Source organism: Symphalangus syndactylus, chromosome 3 (assembly GCF_028878055.3).
Source record: "Symphalangus syndactylus isolate Jambi chromosome 3, NHGRI_mSymSyn1-v2.1_pri, whole genome shotgun sequence".
NCBI classification, from domain to species: Eukaryota; Metazoa; Chordata; class Mammalia; order Primates; family Hylobatidae; genus Symphalangus; species Symphalangus syndactylus.
This window is the reverse complement of record NC_072425.2, coordinates 122,371,929-122,389,440: the sequence shown is the minus strand read 5'-3', so window position 1 is coordinate 122,389,440 and position 17,512 is coordinate 122,371,929. Positions and strand designations below refer to the sequence as shown.

The window sequence follows — 17,512 nt, the reverse complement described above, 5'->3', positions numbered from 1 at the left end:
CTCCTGTCGTGGGTATAATCCTCGAATGCAGCAAATACAAAAGATTTGGAAATTATGCAGTAACTAGAAAAGTAATTCCCAAAGTATAGTCTACAAAGTCTCCGTTCTGGCGCTTTTAATAAATTTGGAGAAAGGTTACATGTCTACATCAATTTGAGAGAATTTTGCTTAAATTGTTACTTGAGTATCTGTAAAGACAATTTTTCTATATGGCAGTATTTTTTAAAAAAACGTTTCAGCGGGATGTGGTGGCTCACGCCTGTAATCCCAGCACTTTTGGAGGCTGAGGTGGGCGGATCACGAGGTCAGGAGATCGAAATACGGTGAAATCCCGTCTCTATTAAAAATATAAAAAATTAGCTGGGCGTGGTGGCATGCGCCTGTAGTACCAGCTACTGGGGAGGCTGAGGCAGGAGAATCACTTCAATCTGGGAGGTGGAGGTTGCAGTGAGCCGAGGTCGGGCCACTGCACTCCAGCCTGAGTGACAGAGTGAGACTCTGTTTCAAAAAAAAAAAAAAAAAAAAAAAGTTTCAGCATCCTAATATGTATAGATTGATTAAAACTGCATTTGAGCTCTGGCTGCATCTTTCCTACATTACTGTTATTGATATAAAGAATTTCTTAATTTTGGTTATCTGGGAAACACTCATTTAGAGAGACATTTTCTTAAATCAGTGTTACCCATTGTAACCACTCAGGGGCAACAACCTCATATCGCCAATACCAAATATGATCCTGGCGGCTTCTACCCCACCCAAATCTACTTCTCCCATTCTTGCAGAGTAAGAGAATAATAGACTCCCTTCACCAGGCTCCTCTAGAGCTAGGTTTAATGACATAACTGCATTGTTGCCAGTGGAATATGAGTGGAAATGGTAAGCACCCTTCCAATTATGAGTCTTTTTTTTTTTTTGAGGTAGAGTCTTGCTCTATCGCCCAGGCTGGAGTGCAGTGGCGCGATCTCGGCTCACTGCAAGCTCCGCCTCCCGGGTTCACGCCATTCTCCTGCCTCAGCCTCTCCGAGTAGCTGGGACTACAGGCGCCCGCCACCACGCCCAGCTAATTTTTTGTATTTTTAGTAGAGACGGGGTTTCACTGTGGTCTCGATCTCCTGACCTCGTGATCCACCCGCCTCGGCCTCCCAAAGTGCTGGGATTACAAGCCCAATTATGAGTCTTAAGGCATTGAATGTGCACTTCTCCATGCACTTCTGTCTTCCAGCCATCTGGAGGATGGCCATGTCTGTGACCCACTTTGGCTTTGTAGACAAAAACAAAGCCCTCAGGAGTGACAAAGAAATATGATGTAAGGAGCCTACCTCACTGAATTTCCAGACCAGCTTGGACCACTGTCCTTGGAACATTTATTGAGCATTTGCTATGTGTAAAGTAGAACTATCATATTGCATAATTGCACAACTGTATTCTGAGTGATTTTTAGGTATTAGATCTTTAATCTTCAAAATAATATTTTGAGTTATCTCCTTCTTACAGATAAATTAACTTAGCACAGAGAGGCTAAGTAACTTCTCCGATGTGCTGCAGTGAGGAAGTGGCCAAGGTGGGATTCAAACCTCCTCAGTCTGGCTCTAAATCTAAACACTTTATACTCTACTGCCAATCACTTGCAATAGTCAAAAGAAATTATACTTGGCTCATGATTTATAGAGCATTTATATATCAGCTCATTTCATAGAATTATATGCATGTATTTCAAGCCATATAGTTATAAATATTTAAATTTATCAATAAATTTGCAAACATATATTGATCACCTAATTTCATTCAGCATTTTAATAGCATGTGTATGAAATTTCTAGATTGTTCAGTTGTGAGGTGGGTAGCTAATATATTCATAAAACTACAAATGCAAAGGAAACCAATGATGAACAATTTTTGACTATGAACAAAAATTAAAATATTAATATATCTTATGAGGTTAAAATAATGCCTAAATAATAAAACTAATCAAATCATAATTAACATGGGTATATTACACTTGAGCCTAAAAAGAAAACCTGCCCAACATAGAATTAAAGGCAGAAAATGTCATTAGGTAGCAGTTTAGGTGAAGAAAATGACAGGGTGACTACAAAGTCTGAGACAGTAAATGGCTACTTAAAATCAAATAAATTTTAGTCTGAATATAATGAGGTCAGCATCCAATATAAGGGAGATATTAGTCACAGTATAATGGTTAACTCTTATAAGTGGCCTGAGTTAAGATTTCAAGAGTAAATTTTTAAAAATAAAACATGTTAATTATATTCATTTGTATTATTATAATAATTTTAAAAATCCTTGAGAATGACAAGAGTTACTAATTGGAAGCAATGTCAGTAGGCATGAATCAGAACTGTCCTAGGAAAACCAGCAGATGTATGCATTCCCTATTCTTTGGCTATTTGGAAATTTCTTTTTATAAATTGTTGTCTTCTGTTTATTTGCATGGATTTTGACAAGTGTTCCTAGTTTGTTATATGTATGGTATTTCTTTGCACAATCTGTGGCTTTTATTTCTCTTATTCATTTATTTTTTGATATGGTCTCACTCTCACCCAGGCTAGAGTGCAGTGACATGATTATAGCTCGCTGCAGCCAGTCTTGACCTCCTGGGTTCAAGGGATCCTCCTGCCTCATCCTCATGAGTAGCTGAAACTAAACGCATGTGCCACCATGCCCGGCTAACTTTTTAATATTTTGTAGAGATGGGTTCTATGTTACCCAGACTGTTCTCAAATTCCTGGCCTTAAGGCATCATCTCATCTCAGTCTCCACAGCACTGGGATTACAGGTGTGAGCCACTGCCCCTAGCTCATAATTGTTTTTGAATCAATATAATAAATATATTTGAATCAAGATATAATCAATATAATTGTCTTTGAAGAATGTAAGTAAGTTCTTAAATTTAATGTTGCCTAATTTATCAATTTTTGTTTATGGTAGTGCTTTCTACATTCTGCTTAAGAAATATGTGTCTATCTTGAAAAAATAAATTTGTTTTTCCATGTTATCTCCTATAGACATGATTAAACTATCTATTACATTTAGGTCTGGAATTCACCTAGAATTGACTTTTCTGGTTTCTGTGAAGTATTGGTAAAGATTTATTTTTTCTTTCAATATTGAGAGCAAATTGACCCATTACTGTTTATTGAAAAGACTGACTTTTAACCACTGCTCTAGAGTGACATCTTTATCATATATGTAGTATCTCTATGTATGCATTGCTATATATGTTTGTTTCTGGACAATATTCTGTTCCAATGTTTTATTTGTCTAGCCTTGAACATTAATACTATTTTAATTGTAGTTTTATAATGAGTGCTGATATTCAGTATTGTGCATCCTGCATTTTTTTCTTCTTTAAGTATTTTTAAGCTATTCTTTGAATAAGCTATAAAGCATGCACCTTTACAATTTTAAGATTAGCCTGTCAATTTTCACACGTAACATAAGCACACACACAAATGTCTACTAGATTTTGATTATGACTGCATTGAATTTAGATACATTTGGGAGACTATTTTTATAATGCTATTTGTTCCAATCAACAAACATGGTAGACTGGAGGTAGTTCACTGATTTTTAAAAAAATATATTTGTATTTTATTGTTTACCTTTTGTTATATTTTTTCTTGGATATTTATTATTTCTAGTGCCACAGTTGTTATCATTTAAATATACATATATTTAAAATATACATTATAGATAGCTGCTATATATAAATAAAATTGACTTTTTAAATATTGCCCTTGTATGCAATAAATTTATTTGCTCAATGTACTTATTCATTTTAGTTTATTTGTAGATTATGTTGAATTTTCTAAGTTTATAATAAAATTATAAATACTGATAACTTTATTTCTCCTTTTCTTAAGCTCACATTTCTGCATTTTTCCTCTAAGTACATTGGCCAGGACCTCCAGTACAATATTGAGTATAAACAGTGATATTTCTTGACCACTGATTGAAATTTTTCATATTTTATTATTAAAAGTATAATAATTACTGCAGTTTTTGCTGTATGTTCATTTTGAGAATGAAAATTTTACTTCTATTTCTACTTTGCCAAAATCATAAATTGGTATTGTATTTTATTAAATGCCTTTCTGCATATATTGAAATAATCATATCTTTCTACTTCATTCAATGAATGTGGTGATTTGCATTGATGCATTTTTCTAATGGATTGTGTTTCTAGAATATACATTTTTTGGATATGAAATATTATTCATTTTATACTTTGCTGAATATGGATTGCTATTCCTTTGTTCAGGATGATTATATCTGTTTGTGAGAGATTGCCTGGTAATTTTCCTTCCTCGTACTGTTCTTGTCAGATTTTGATCAAGTATGCATTGCTCATAAAATGATATGGGGGTTATTTTATCTTTTTATTCCCCAGAGTTTGGATAATATTCTTCCTGTAAATGTTGAAAAGAATGAATGATTAATGCCATCTGGATTTAAAGTTTTCTTTCTGAGAAAGTTTAGATTGCAGATTTCCATCTTTAATAAAATTAAGACTTCAGTTTTTTTAGTGCTTCCTGTTAATATTGGTAAACTGTATTATCTACCAAATTTTCTGATTTCATTTAAATTTTCCAATTTTCAAGATGAAGTTTTAAATAGTATCCTCTTATAAACATTTCAAATTCTGACTGTGCATGGTGGCTCACACTTGTAATCCCAGCACTTTGGAATGCTGAAGTGGGAATACTGCTTCAGGCCAGGAGTTCGAGACTTGCCTGGGCAACAAAGCGTGACTCTATCTCTATAAAACATAAAAAAAAATTAGCTGGGCATGCTGGTGAATGCCTGTAGTCCCAGCTATTCAGGAGGGTGAGGCAGAAAGAGCTCTTGAACCTAGGATTTTGAGGCTGCAGTGAGATATGGCCACACGGCTGCACTCCAGCCTGGGTGACAGAGCAAGACTCAGGCTCTAAAAGAAAAAAAAAAAATCTGTGGGATCTATACTGATGTTCCCTTTTGCATTTTTGATATACAATATGTTCTTTCTTATTTTTTAACATATTAATATTGTTAGAAGCTTACCATTTTAATCAACCCTTTTGAAGAATCAAATTGTGGCTTTTTTGATTATCAATTTTATATTTGATTTACGTGTCATTAGTGACTTTGCATAAAATTTGCTGCTTTTTCCCTAACTTCTTAAGGTAAATATTTACATCACTGACTCTTAGGTGTTTTTTAAAGTTTGAGATTAAAAATTAATCTCAAGTTAAAAATTAATCTCAAAAAATAATTTTTTTATATTTTGAGATTAAAAAATATTTATCTGTGAAGAGTTTTAACTGTATTCTACAAGTTTTAGTGATGCATTTTCACATCAGTGAATAAAAAACATTTTCTATATTTCATTGTGGTTTTGATTTGAGTCATAGCTATTTAGAAGTTATTGCTAATCTTTTAAACAGATTTAAAATTTTTCTCTGTTATTAATTTTTAACATAAATGTTTTGTGGTTGGAAAACATATACTTTCATTACTTCTTTTATTGAAACATTTTAAGGGAGGCATACTTTTTTTTTTTTTGAGATGGAATCTTGCTCTTGTCACCCAGGCTGGAGTACAATGGTTCTATCTTGGCTCACTGCAACCTCTGCCTCCTGGACTCAAGCGATTCTCCTGCCTCAGCCTCCTGAGTAGCTGGGATTACAGGCGCCTGCCACCATGCCTGGCTAATTTTTAGTAGAGATGGAGTTTTGCCATTTTGGCCAGGCTGGTCTTGAACTGCTGACCTCAGGTGATCTGCCCGCCTCGGCCTCCCAAAATGCTGGGATTACAGGCATGAGCCACCACGCCCAGCTGGCAGCATACATTTTTTTATAAATCTTCCATGTGCACTTGACAAAAACTGCTTTCTGGAGTTGATATATGTGTATTTTACACATGTCAATTATATTACATTGCTCAATCATGTTATTAAAGTCTTCCATATTTTTCCTGATTTTTTAATCTACTTGTGATGTGAACTTCATGTTAAAATCTCTAACAGTGGTTGTAACTTAGCTACATCTCCTTTCAGTACTTCAATTTTTGCTTCATATATTTTGAGGCTACAATATTGTGCACAATCAGAAATGCTATATCCTTCTTTACATTGAAACTTTAATACAGTGTTCCTCTTTAGCCAAGTCATACTTCTTGTCTTAAATTATGTTTATATTGATATTAGTATACCTGCTGTGACTTTCTTCAAATTTGTTTGCAAGTTATATCTTTTTCTACTTTTAAATTTCAGTGTTTTTCTATTCTTATATTAAAAGTTATTTCTCATCTTCATTTTTCAGTTTGACAATATTTGAGTATTAAGTGGGTTATTTAGTTAATTCATAGTTAATATAATTTTTAATATATTCTGATTTAAATATGCCTTCTTATTATTGGTGTTAAATTTGTTCTACTCATTGACATTCCTCTTTTGGTTTGAACAGTTTTATTGAAAGATAATTTAATAACATTGCTATAAGGTTCACCTATTTAGCATGTAAAATTAAGTAGGATGGTCTCAGAGTTGTGTAATTATCAGCACAATCTAATTGTAGAACATTTTTTATTACCCCAAAAAGAAGCCTGTACCCATTAGCAGTCATCTTACCTCTCTGCTTACCCAAACCTAGACAACCGCTAATCTATTTTTTTGTCGTTATTGCCTATTAGATTGTCTTTAAATGGAATCAAACAATAACGTGGTCTTTTGTGACGGCCTTCTTTCCAGTAGTATGTCTTTCAAGTTTCATCCATGTTGTAGCATATACAAGAAGTTCTTCATTTAATTATATAACTGAATAATACTCCATTGCATAGCTATATAATATTTTATTTATCTTTTCATCAGTTAATGGATATTTGGGTCCTTTCTACTTTTAGCTATTTACAATGATGCTGTAAACACTCATGTATAAATTTTGTATGAATGTATGTTTTTATTTCTTTCGGGTATTTATCCAGCAGTGGAATTGCCCAAACATATGATAACTCTATATTTAGTATGTTGAAGAACTACCAAACTGTTTTCAAAGTGTCTGCACTATTTTAACTTCGCACCAGCAACATACATACAAACATTTCAATTTTGCCACATTTGCACCAATGATTGTCATTGTTTTTTAAATTATAGCCATCCTAGTGTGTATAATATAAAACCATGTTGATTTGCATTTCCTAATGACTAACAATCTGTACAATATTTCTTGTGTTTATTGGTCGTTTATATTTGAAGAAATATATATTCCGACACTGTGCCCATTAAAAAATTGAATTTTTATTTTATTATTAAGACAGTTTTTATATATTCTAGATAAAAGCCACTTATAAGATATATACTTGCAAATATTTTCTCCCATTCTGTGGGTTGTCTTTTGAATTTTTTGTTGCTATTATTAGCAGCAAATTTTTTTTTTTTTTTTTTTTTTTTTTTTTTTTTTTTTTTAGACAGAGTCTTGCTCTGTTGCCCATGCTGGAGTGCAGCGGCATGGTCTTGGCTCACTGCAAGCTCCACCTCTCAGGTTCATGCCATTCTCCTGCCTCAGCCTCCCAAGTAGCTGGGACTACAGGCGCCCACCACCAGGCCTGGCTAATTTGTTTTTTTTGTTTTTTTGGGGTTTTTTTTGTATTTTTAGTAGAGACAGTGTTTCACCATATTAGCCAGGATGGTCTTGAACTCCTGACCTCGTGATCCGCCCACCTCAGCCTCCCAAAGTGCTGGGATTACAGGCGTGAGCCACCACACCTGGCGGCAAAATGTTTTAAATTTGATAAACTTACATTTATCTATTTTTTCCTGAGTTTTTAAATTGTGACTAGGAAACCATTAACTAACATAAGGTCATTAAGGTGAAATCCTATGTTCTTCTAAGAGTTTTGTAATTTTAATGACTACACTTAGATGTATTATCCATTTTGAGTTGATTCTTGTATATGGTTTGAGGTTGAAGTCCAACTTTATTCTTTTCATGTAGACATACAATTACTTTAATTCTTCATATATAGATTATTTTTGTTCTTTGACTGTATTCGTAATAACAGACTTAAAATATTTGTCCAATATGTATAGGAGCTGACTTCCCTCAGGAACTGTTTTTATTGACTCTTTTGTTCCCCTATTAGGGACTATACTTTCCTTTTCACGTGCCTTATAATTTTGCTAAAACCTGGAAATTTTGGATAAGTTAATGTGGCGACTCTTGAAATTAGAAATGAGATTGTCTCCTCATTTTGTTTTCTGTTTATTTAGTGAATTTTCTGGGCTAATTCTGTAATATTAGAATTAATTATGTTCGTTTAGCTTAGTGGTCAACTAATGATTGGTCAGAGATTTCTTGAATGTCTTGAACCAGCAAGTCTTCCTTCTGTCCTTTGTCAGTCGGCTTGAAATGGTTTGAGAACACAGTATTAACACTCAGTTTAAAACTCTGCCTTGGCCTTTTCTCTCGCTTGCATGGGGTTTCCAGGTCAGACAATGGAGAGAGGCTGGAGTGCATTTTGGATTTTTCCGAGCCTGCACAAAGCCCTGCACATGTGCACAATCTTCTAAGTCCCCAGAAATATGTCAGAATTTTGCAAAGCCCCCATGGTTACCACATTCCCCAAATCTTCCTTTTAGGGGCTTTCTTATTGCTCCGACTGGTATCATAGTCTCAGTCAGCTGCAATATTACATAATTGCTGCTGATTTTTTTCTATACATGCCTGGTGATAGGGCTTTTTTTTTTTTTGGTGGAACAAACTGAGTCAGGCCAGATAAAAACAACACCCTGTGAATGGGCCTCTCTCAGGGACCAGAAATCGGTATGAAATACTGACAATGCTCTGGGATGGGACTTTTTGAAGACCTCCTCATGCAGACTATTCCTTCCTTTAGCTGCAAGGCTGCAGTTGTTCACAACTACTGCGATTGTTAGACTACTGTCTTTCCAAGTTACCACAGGCCTGGGAGAGGAAGATAGGAGTACATCAAATTAATAATATTACCAAGGCCAGGCAGGGTGGCTCATTCCTGTAATCCCAGCATTTTGAGAGGCCGAGGTGAAAGGGTCACTTGAACCCAGGAGCTTGAGACCAGCCCAGGCGACATAGTGAGACCCCATCCCAACAACAGCAACAACAAAAAGAGCTAGGCATGGGGGCATGTGCCTGTGCTCCCAGCTACTTGAGAGGCTCAGTTGGTGGGATTGCTTGAGTCTGGGAGGTTGAGGTTGCAGTGAACCATGGTCACACCACTACACTACAACTAGGGTGACAGATGGAGACACTGCCTCAAAAAGAAAAAGAAATAAAATAAAATACTACCAATCCTGCTCTTTTCACTCAGGTTTAGCAGAGTTTTTTCTTTGGTTTAGTTTTGCTTTTGAATGAATGATCTTCAGAGGGCAACTAGCCTTTACTTAATTTCTATGGCTCTGAAAGTGTTATTTCTAGCAAAATTTGCCAAATGTTTTCCTTGCTTTTACAGAGGACAAGTTTAACAGAAGTCTTCACTTCACCATTCTAGAAGTGTTCTTCACTCTAATTTCTTTTTATTTTTTACTTATTATCATATTGTGACTAATTAAATATTTTGTTGCATGCCATTTCCACATTCATTTGCTAATTTCAAATATATTCTGGCTTTCATTTAGCAGCCCTTCTTGCAATTATAATAGATTTTAGACTAATGTAATTCAGTAATTTTACTTTTTCTCAGACAATTCAGTAATGTTACAATATTTTAGTGCCATTTCACCTTATGCGTTTTTTTTTTTTTTTTTTTTTGAGACGGAGTCTCGCTCTGTCCCCCAGGCTGGAGTGCAATGGCGGGATCTCCGCTCGCTCACTGCAAGCTCCGCCCCCTGGGTTCATGCCATTCTCCTGCTTCAGCCTCCCAAGTAGCTGGGACTACAGGCGCCCGCCACAACGCCGTGCTAATTTTTTTTGTATATTTAGTAGAGACGGGGTTTCACCGTGTTAGCCAGGATGGTCTCGATCTCCTGACCTCGTGATCCACCCGCCTCGGCCTCCCAAAGTGCTAGGATTACAGGCTTGAGCCACCGTGCCCGGCACCTTATGCGTTTTGTGTCATTTTTACTTTGTACTTAAATTTTCTATATAGAACATTGTCTTTATAGTCATTTGTCATTTAAATTTACCCACGTTACCATTTCTTTTGTATTATATTTCTTTGTGTGCTTCTATCCTTGCATTTGGGATTATTTTTCTTCTGCCCAGAGTATTACCTTATTTTTGTAGTTTCGGTCTATTTGTGGTAAACTTTCCCAGTTTTTAAAATGTGAATAAAGAAACCTTTACTTTTTAATTTCTGTTTTGGGTATGTTCACTGGGCAGGCAAGTCTAGATTGATAAGGGTTTATATTGTTGTTGTTTTCAGTTTTTTAATGATGCCATTCAGTCATCTTCTGGATTCTATCATTTCATTGAGAAATAAGTTTCATTCTTATTGTTTCTCCTTTGAAGATTACATGTCCATTTTTTCGAGATACTTTTCAGATTTTCTCTTTCTCTTTGGTTTTCAGAAGGTTGAAGGTGTGTATAGGTGTGATTTTCTTTGTATTTATTCTTCTTCGAATTTGTAGAATCTTAATAACACTTGAAAATGATACTTCAATTTCATTCTCCTGCCCTTTGCTTGTGGGACTTCAATTGAATCTATGTCAGACTTTCCCTAAATCTCATATTTTTTACACTCTTTTCTATATTATCTATCTTCCCCCAACCTCTAGCCTTAAGTCTAGATATTTTCTGTTGTTTTATTTGCCAACTTAATTGCTTCATCTTCTGTGTTCGTTGTTCTGTTAAAACTATCTACAGAAACATCAATTTCAGTTATTGAATTTTATAGTTCTATAATTTTGAACTGAGTATATGTAGATTCCATTTCTGAGTTTAAATTCTTTATTTTGTTATGCATTTCCTTGAATGAATTTATCACAATTAGTTAAATATCTGTTCCTAGATACAGAAATATCTTTCATTCCCCTGTGATATTGTTTGGATATGAGTTCTCTCCAAATCTTATGTTGAAATATAATTTCCAATGTTAGAGTTGAGGCCTGGTGGGAGGTGTTTGGATTATGGGGGTTTATTTCTCATGAATGGCTTAGTCCATCCCCTTGGTGATGAGTGAGTTCGTTCTTGGGAGATCTGGTTGTTGTAAAGTGTGGCACCCCGGCCCACCGCCATCTCTCTTGCCTCTGCTCTGCCATGGGAAATGCCTGGTCCCCTTTAGCCTTTCTCCATGATTGTAAGCTTCCTGAGGCCTCCCCAGAAGCAGATGCTGGTACTATGCTTCTGGTGCAGCCTGCAAAACCATGAGCCACTTAAACCTCTTTTCTTATAAATTACCCAGTCTCTGGAATTTCTTGACAGCAATGCAAGAATTGCTTAATACACTCTTCATGTTAATTTATATTTTATAGCCTTTCTCTCAAATATTTTCAGTCATTTGGTCTTCTAGTAGGCTTCGTAATTTTTTAAATTAAATTCCAGCCATTTGGTATGAAAATATGGAGTTATATTACTGTTATTTTAGTCCCGTTGATGTTATATTTATTTAAAGAGGATTTGTATTTTTATTTTACTTTATTTTTTGAAAGTCAATCAAGGAAGGGCCAGATTACATTAATGCATACTTCTATTGAGGTTATTCATTTCAGTTTTTGTGAGAGTTGGTCTTTTTAAATATTGTGTTTTCTGCTGTTTATAGACCTTCTTGGGTTCCAATGGAAAGATTGGGGTTTTCCTAACCTTGGCTAGTTTGAACTGCACTTTTTCTCCTCAGCAACATGCAACTGCCTAATGCTCTGCACAACTTCTTGGTTTCTTAGAAACCCTCCTACTTTATTTTCTCCTCAGCTTTAGGCTTCTTGGCTAAGACTCAGCAGTGACAATTTCCTTGATGAAATTTTGGCTCACCTGTTTATATACCTTTCTCTTTGTGATACTTTTCAGTATGTCCTTTTGCCTTTGTAGATCACAACAATCTTCCAACAGTGATACAGAAAATATTTTATTCAGTTTTTCTAGTTGTCCTCTTTAGAAACAATCTGCCAATACAAGCTCACCTTCCATAGCCAAAGCAGAAGTCCTGGCACTATTTTTATTTTAGGAGAAGTATTAACAATTCCATAATAAAATCCTGTAGTAAGAAAAATAAAATAGTGAAGTTTCTAAATGAATGCCATTTAAGAAACAAATAAATCCATTATTGATAGCTGGCCTAGAAGAGAGAAAATATAGATGTGTCATAAAGTTTTGAGATATTTAGATGATTGTTTATTGCAAGAAACAATCATTTTATTTAATGTATATTTATTAGATTTAACTTAAACTGATAGAAGTAAATTTTACTTCCATTTAAGAAAGTCTATGCTGATAATTCAAACACTTACAAATACAACAAACTGTTCTTTTTTTTTTTTTTTTTTTGAGACGCAGTCTCGCTTTGTCACCCAGGCTGGAGTGCAGTGGCGCGATCTTGGCTCACTGCAAGCTCTGCCTCCTGGGTTCACACCATTCTCCTGCCTCAGCCTCCCGAGTAGCTGGGACTACAGGCGCCCGCCACCATGCCTGGCTAATTTTGTTTTTGTATTTTTAGTAGAGACGGAGTTTCACTGTGTTAGCCAGGATGGTCTCCATCTTCTGACCTCGTGATCTGCCTGCCTTGGCCTCGCAAAGTGCTGGGATTATAGGCGTGAGCCACCACACCGGACCAATAAACTGTTCTATATAAAGTACAATTCTCTTTAGCACAGGGAATGGAGATAAAGTGCCATGTTGAATCCATTTTAAGAATGTTATAAGAGGCTATGAAATTAGAAGAAAGCTAAACTCTAAATAGTCTTTGAAGAATATTTTAGGTTAATAAATACATTGGATAGAGTAAATTTTCCATACAGGAAGACTGTCCTGCTTAAAAGATGTGATTAAAAAATACAAAGTTTTTTGAGTGAAGAGGGCTAATGGGTAGCACTGTCTAGATGAAGAGTTTGTATTGGTCAGTCACAAAGCTAGTCTCTACTAGAAATAAACTTCTATCAGAGATCCTTTAAAAAGGCCAGGTGTGGTGGCTCATGGCTGTAATCCCAGCACTTTCAGAGACCGAGGTGGGAGGATTGCTTTAGTCCAGGAGTTCGACAACAGAGTAGGCAACATGAGGAAACCCCATTTATACAAAAAATATCCAGGTGTGGTAGCTTTTACTTTTAGTCCCAGCTACTCGGGAGGCTGAGGTGGGAGCCTGGGCGACAGAGTAAGAGCCTGTCTCAAAAACAATCCCAAAAGGAAAGATTCTTTAATAATTTATTGTACTGTAGAAACCAAGGGAGAACTTTCCCCTTGGCCCTCTGAAGATTCTCTGAAAATGAAATTGCAAAAGACAGATTAATAAGATAAAAGGCACACAAATTTATTTAATGTGTATACATGAAAGACTTCAGGATGAAGACCCAAAGATACAGGGAAAATTGCCCACTTTTATAATTATATTCAACAAACTATGGACAGTTGTGTTGAAGTATGACTGGACAAAAAGAGTATGATTTAATGTTAATAGACTAATAAATTGAGTCTGTTTAGATTCTTCTCAGCTTCTCTGAGCATGCATTACTTTCATATATGGGGAAGAACCCTCTCTGGACTGAGGGTTTTATGACCTGCAGTCAAACAGGTAAGTCAGATAATTTCTTTATGGCCAGTTTTTACACAGAAAGGCAGGGGAAAAGTTATATTTTTAGATTTTATGTTGGCTTTTGGGAAAAGAGGTGCTGGTTTCTATGACTCTCTCTAGGGAAGAGGGATTCTAGTTTTGGGGGCCAGCTTTGGGGGTCAATGGGACTGAGAGATGGGAGGACAGGAGAAGGTGAGAGAAAACTTTTACTTCTAAGGCTGCTTTGGAGGACTTCATTTTGGGGCATTGTTTTTGAACCCTAATAGTATTTATGTTTGTGGAATTTTTTGTACTTTCCTACCAGACTGTAAGATCTTATAATATAATAATGTTTTTCCTCCCATCCTTCTCTTCAGGTAGTAGAGATTCACAGAAAGTTTCGGGAAGGAAAGAAATATGTTAAAAATCAGTATTTTGAAAATATTGTATTGAGGGTGACCAGAGGTAGAACAGAAATCCATGCAGACTGAAAGTGGCAAGTCTCACTAGGAAGCTTTCTGTAGCACAGTGGGAAAAAAGATGAAGGCACGAAAGAACACGGCAGAATAACTGACATAACTCAGTAGACATACTGCAGAAAACTTTAAAAAGAGAGACATGATTCCCAGTCTATCAACCGGTAGAATATTGATTTTATTTGCAGAAACTGGCAAGGAGCATTCCCTCAGCATGTGATATTTTGCATCACAGTGTTCTGAATTTTTCACCTTCATATCATTTATTATAACATAATCGTATTTTCACTGTAATCTAATATCCACCCCCTACAGGATAATTTCAGAGACATCTGCATCTCTCATTGAAACCCCTGTGTTCCCATAGTGAAACTGCCTTTGCAAAAATTATAACAGTGAGAAAATGTTGACAGTGAAAGAGATCTGACCAAACCAGCTCCATCTAGCCTTTCATCTCCAAACTGTCCATGTTCATTCCTGGGCATAGGCCAAGCTAACTCTACGAGGAGTTTACTTTACAGTTTAACTTTGAAACAAACAAGATAACCACCTTTCCTGAAACAAACTCTTTCCTGGCATGGGAACAAGACCACCTTTGTAAAACTAACAAATTAGCAACTAGATTAGAAATGATGGTTTAGGAGTCACACAGCTAGATGCCTCAAGATTCCCAACCTCCTCAATTGCTCCTATAGGTAATATTACTATTGCAAACCTAAAATTAGTGTTTGGGATATTTTTAAGACCCTATATTCTGATAATCTGGCTCAACTAGTTCTGCGATCCTACCCAGAAACAGCAAGAAGCAAGACAGCAAGCCTCGCTTCAGCCCTCTATGATTTCATCCCAGACCTGACCAATCAGCACACTCCATTCCCTAGCCTGCTGTCCACCAACTAGTTATCTTTAAAAAACTCTAGCCTCTGAATTTTCGGGGACGGTGATTTAAATAGGAATAACTCTGGTCTCCTGTTTAGCCGTCCCTATATGGATTAGATACTCTCTGTATTACAATTCCCTTGACTTGATCAATTGGCTTTATCTGAGCAGCAGACAAGATGAACCTGCTGGGTGGTTACAATAGCATTGAAGTCATTGACACATCTTTGCATCATTATTACCTGATGGCATTTTGTTAATTACTATGTTAAATGTTGGTATCTCCCCCAACTAGCCTATAAGTTCGTAAATGCTTAGAGCTGATTGTCTAAATCCTATCTGAATGACAAATCTTTCATTTAAGGATAAAAAAATCTTATTTTATCTTTGATGTAATCTATTCTGCTAGAATTGGGGTAAAATGAACCTTACAATGAATAGAAATAAATGAATAATTTATTATCATTTCCATACAAAAATATAGCTATTCCTGAAGCTTCTCAACTTTTAACTTAAAACCAAAATGACAAACACTTAGAAATGTTAGCTTTAGGCTGGGCGCAGTGGCTCACGCCTGTAATCCCAGCACTTTGGGAGGCCGAGGCGGGCGGATCACGAGGTCAGGAGATCGAGACCACCCTGGCTAACACGGTGAAACCCCGTCTCTACTAAAAATACAAAAATTTAGCCGGGCGTAGTGGCGGGCGCCTGTAGTCCCAGCTACTTGGGAGGCTGAGGCAGGAGAATGGCGTGAACCTGGGAGGTGGAGCTTGCAGTGAGCCGAGATTGCACCACTGCACTCCAGCCTGGGCCACAGAGCAAGACTCCGTCTCAAAAAAAAAAAAAAAGAAATGTTAGCTTTAGTAAATTTGCCAAGAGTGCTCTTAGTTCCTAATTATAGCTAATATTCACTCCCATCATCCAATTTGTTTTCTGCTGCAGCTAACCTAAATGTAATCTCCTGAGTGTCTGCAATTTGGATCCCCTTTCCATTGAATTATAAAGGTCAAAGAACTGGATTTTTAAGATATGATAAAAGCCCATCTGAAATTGATTTAAGCAATGCAGAAATGCATTATCTTGTGAGGAAATGGGTAGCGGTCAGGCAGGTTCCCCTTCTAGCATATCAGGGGTCAATCATCCTCTATGTGATGTGTATAGGAAAAACAAACTATTTTATTCTCTACACACACAACACTTCTGACACCAAATGTGTGGGAGTTTTCCCCACACCAAACAATTCTCCAATTCTCTTTAAACAATAAGCAGTGTTACACAATTCAATTAAATTCTGAAACTATTTACTGAGAGCTATTTTAGACTTCACAGGTTAAGGGCTCAGTTGTACAATACTGACACCCCCACCTCCGCATTTCAGATGCCAATCACAAGTCCAGGTTGTCACCTGTATTTCTAACCAATTAGCTATAAACTGGGGGTTTACACAACCCCCACCGTGCGTTTGATCATTTGTAAGAAACGCTCATAGAACTCAGGAAAACCATTTACTTCCTATATTACCAGTTTATTATAGAAGGATAGAACTCATAAACAGTCAAACACAAGAGATGCATAGGGCAAGGTATGTGGGAAGAGGCTGAGCTCTTCCATTCCCTTTGAGTGCACCCCATGCCCAGCATCTCTGTGCAATTGAGAGGTGACAGTGTGCTGGCAGTCCTCACAGCCCTCGCTCGCTCTCGGCGCCTCCTCTGCCTGGGCTCCCATTTTGGTGGCACTTGAGGAGCCCTTCAGCCCACCGCTGCACTGTGGGAGCCCCTTTCTGGGCTGGCCAAAGCTGGAGCCGGCTCCCTCAGCTTGCAGGGAGGCGTGGAGGGAGAGGTGAGAGCGGGAACCCGGGCTGCGCGCTGTGCTTGCGGGCCAAATGGAGTTCCGGGTGGGCGTGGGTTTGGCGGGCCCCTCACTCAGAGCAGCCGGCCGGCCCTGCCAGCCTCGGGCAATGAAGGACTTAGCACCCAGGCCAGCAGCTGCGGAGGGTGTACTGGGTCCCCCAGCAGTGCCAGCTCACCGGCGCTGCGCTCAATTTCTCACCGGGCCTTAGCTGCCTTCCCACGGGGCAGGGCTCGGGACCTGCAGCCTGCCATGCCTGAGCCTCCCACCCCCTCCATGGGCTCCTGCCCGAGCCTCCCCGACGAGCGCCACTCCCTGCTCCACGGCGCCCAGTCCTGTAGACCACCCAAGGGCTGAGGAGTGCGAGCGCACAGCGCGGGACTGGCAGGGAGCTCCACCTGCAGCCCCGGTGCAGGATCCACTGGGTGAAGCCAGCTGGGCTCCAGAGTCTGGTGGAGATGTGGAGAACCTTTATGTCTAGCTCAGGGATTGTAAATACAGCAATCAGCACCCTGTGTCTAGCTCAGGGTCTGTGAATGCACCAATTGACACTCTGTATCTAGCTGCTCTGGCGGGGCCTTGGAGAACCTTTATGTCTAGCTCAAGGATTGTAAATACACCAATTGGCACTCTGTATCTAG

General features: G+C 37.5%; 1 protein-coding gene across 4 annotated transcripts in view; it reads left to right on the top strand.

Moving 5' to 3' along the window:
• Positions 1-17,512, top strand: part of LOC134736030 (BEN domain-containing protein 2-like) — an 816,235-nt gene that overhangs the window by 404,058 nt on the left and 394,665 nt on the right. The window lies entirely within an intron of this gene.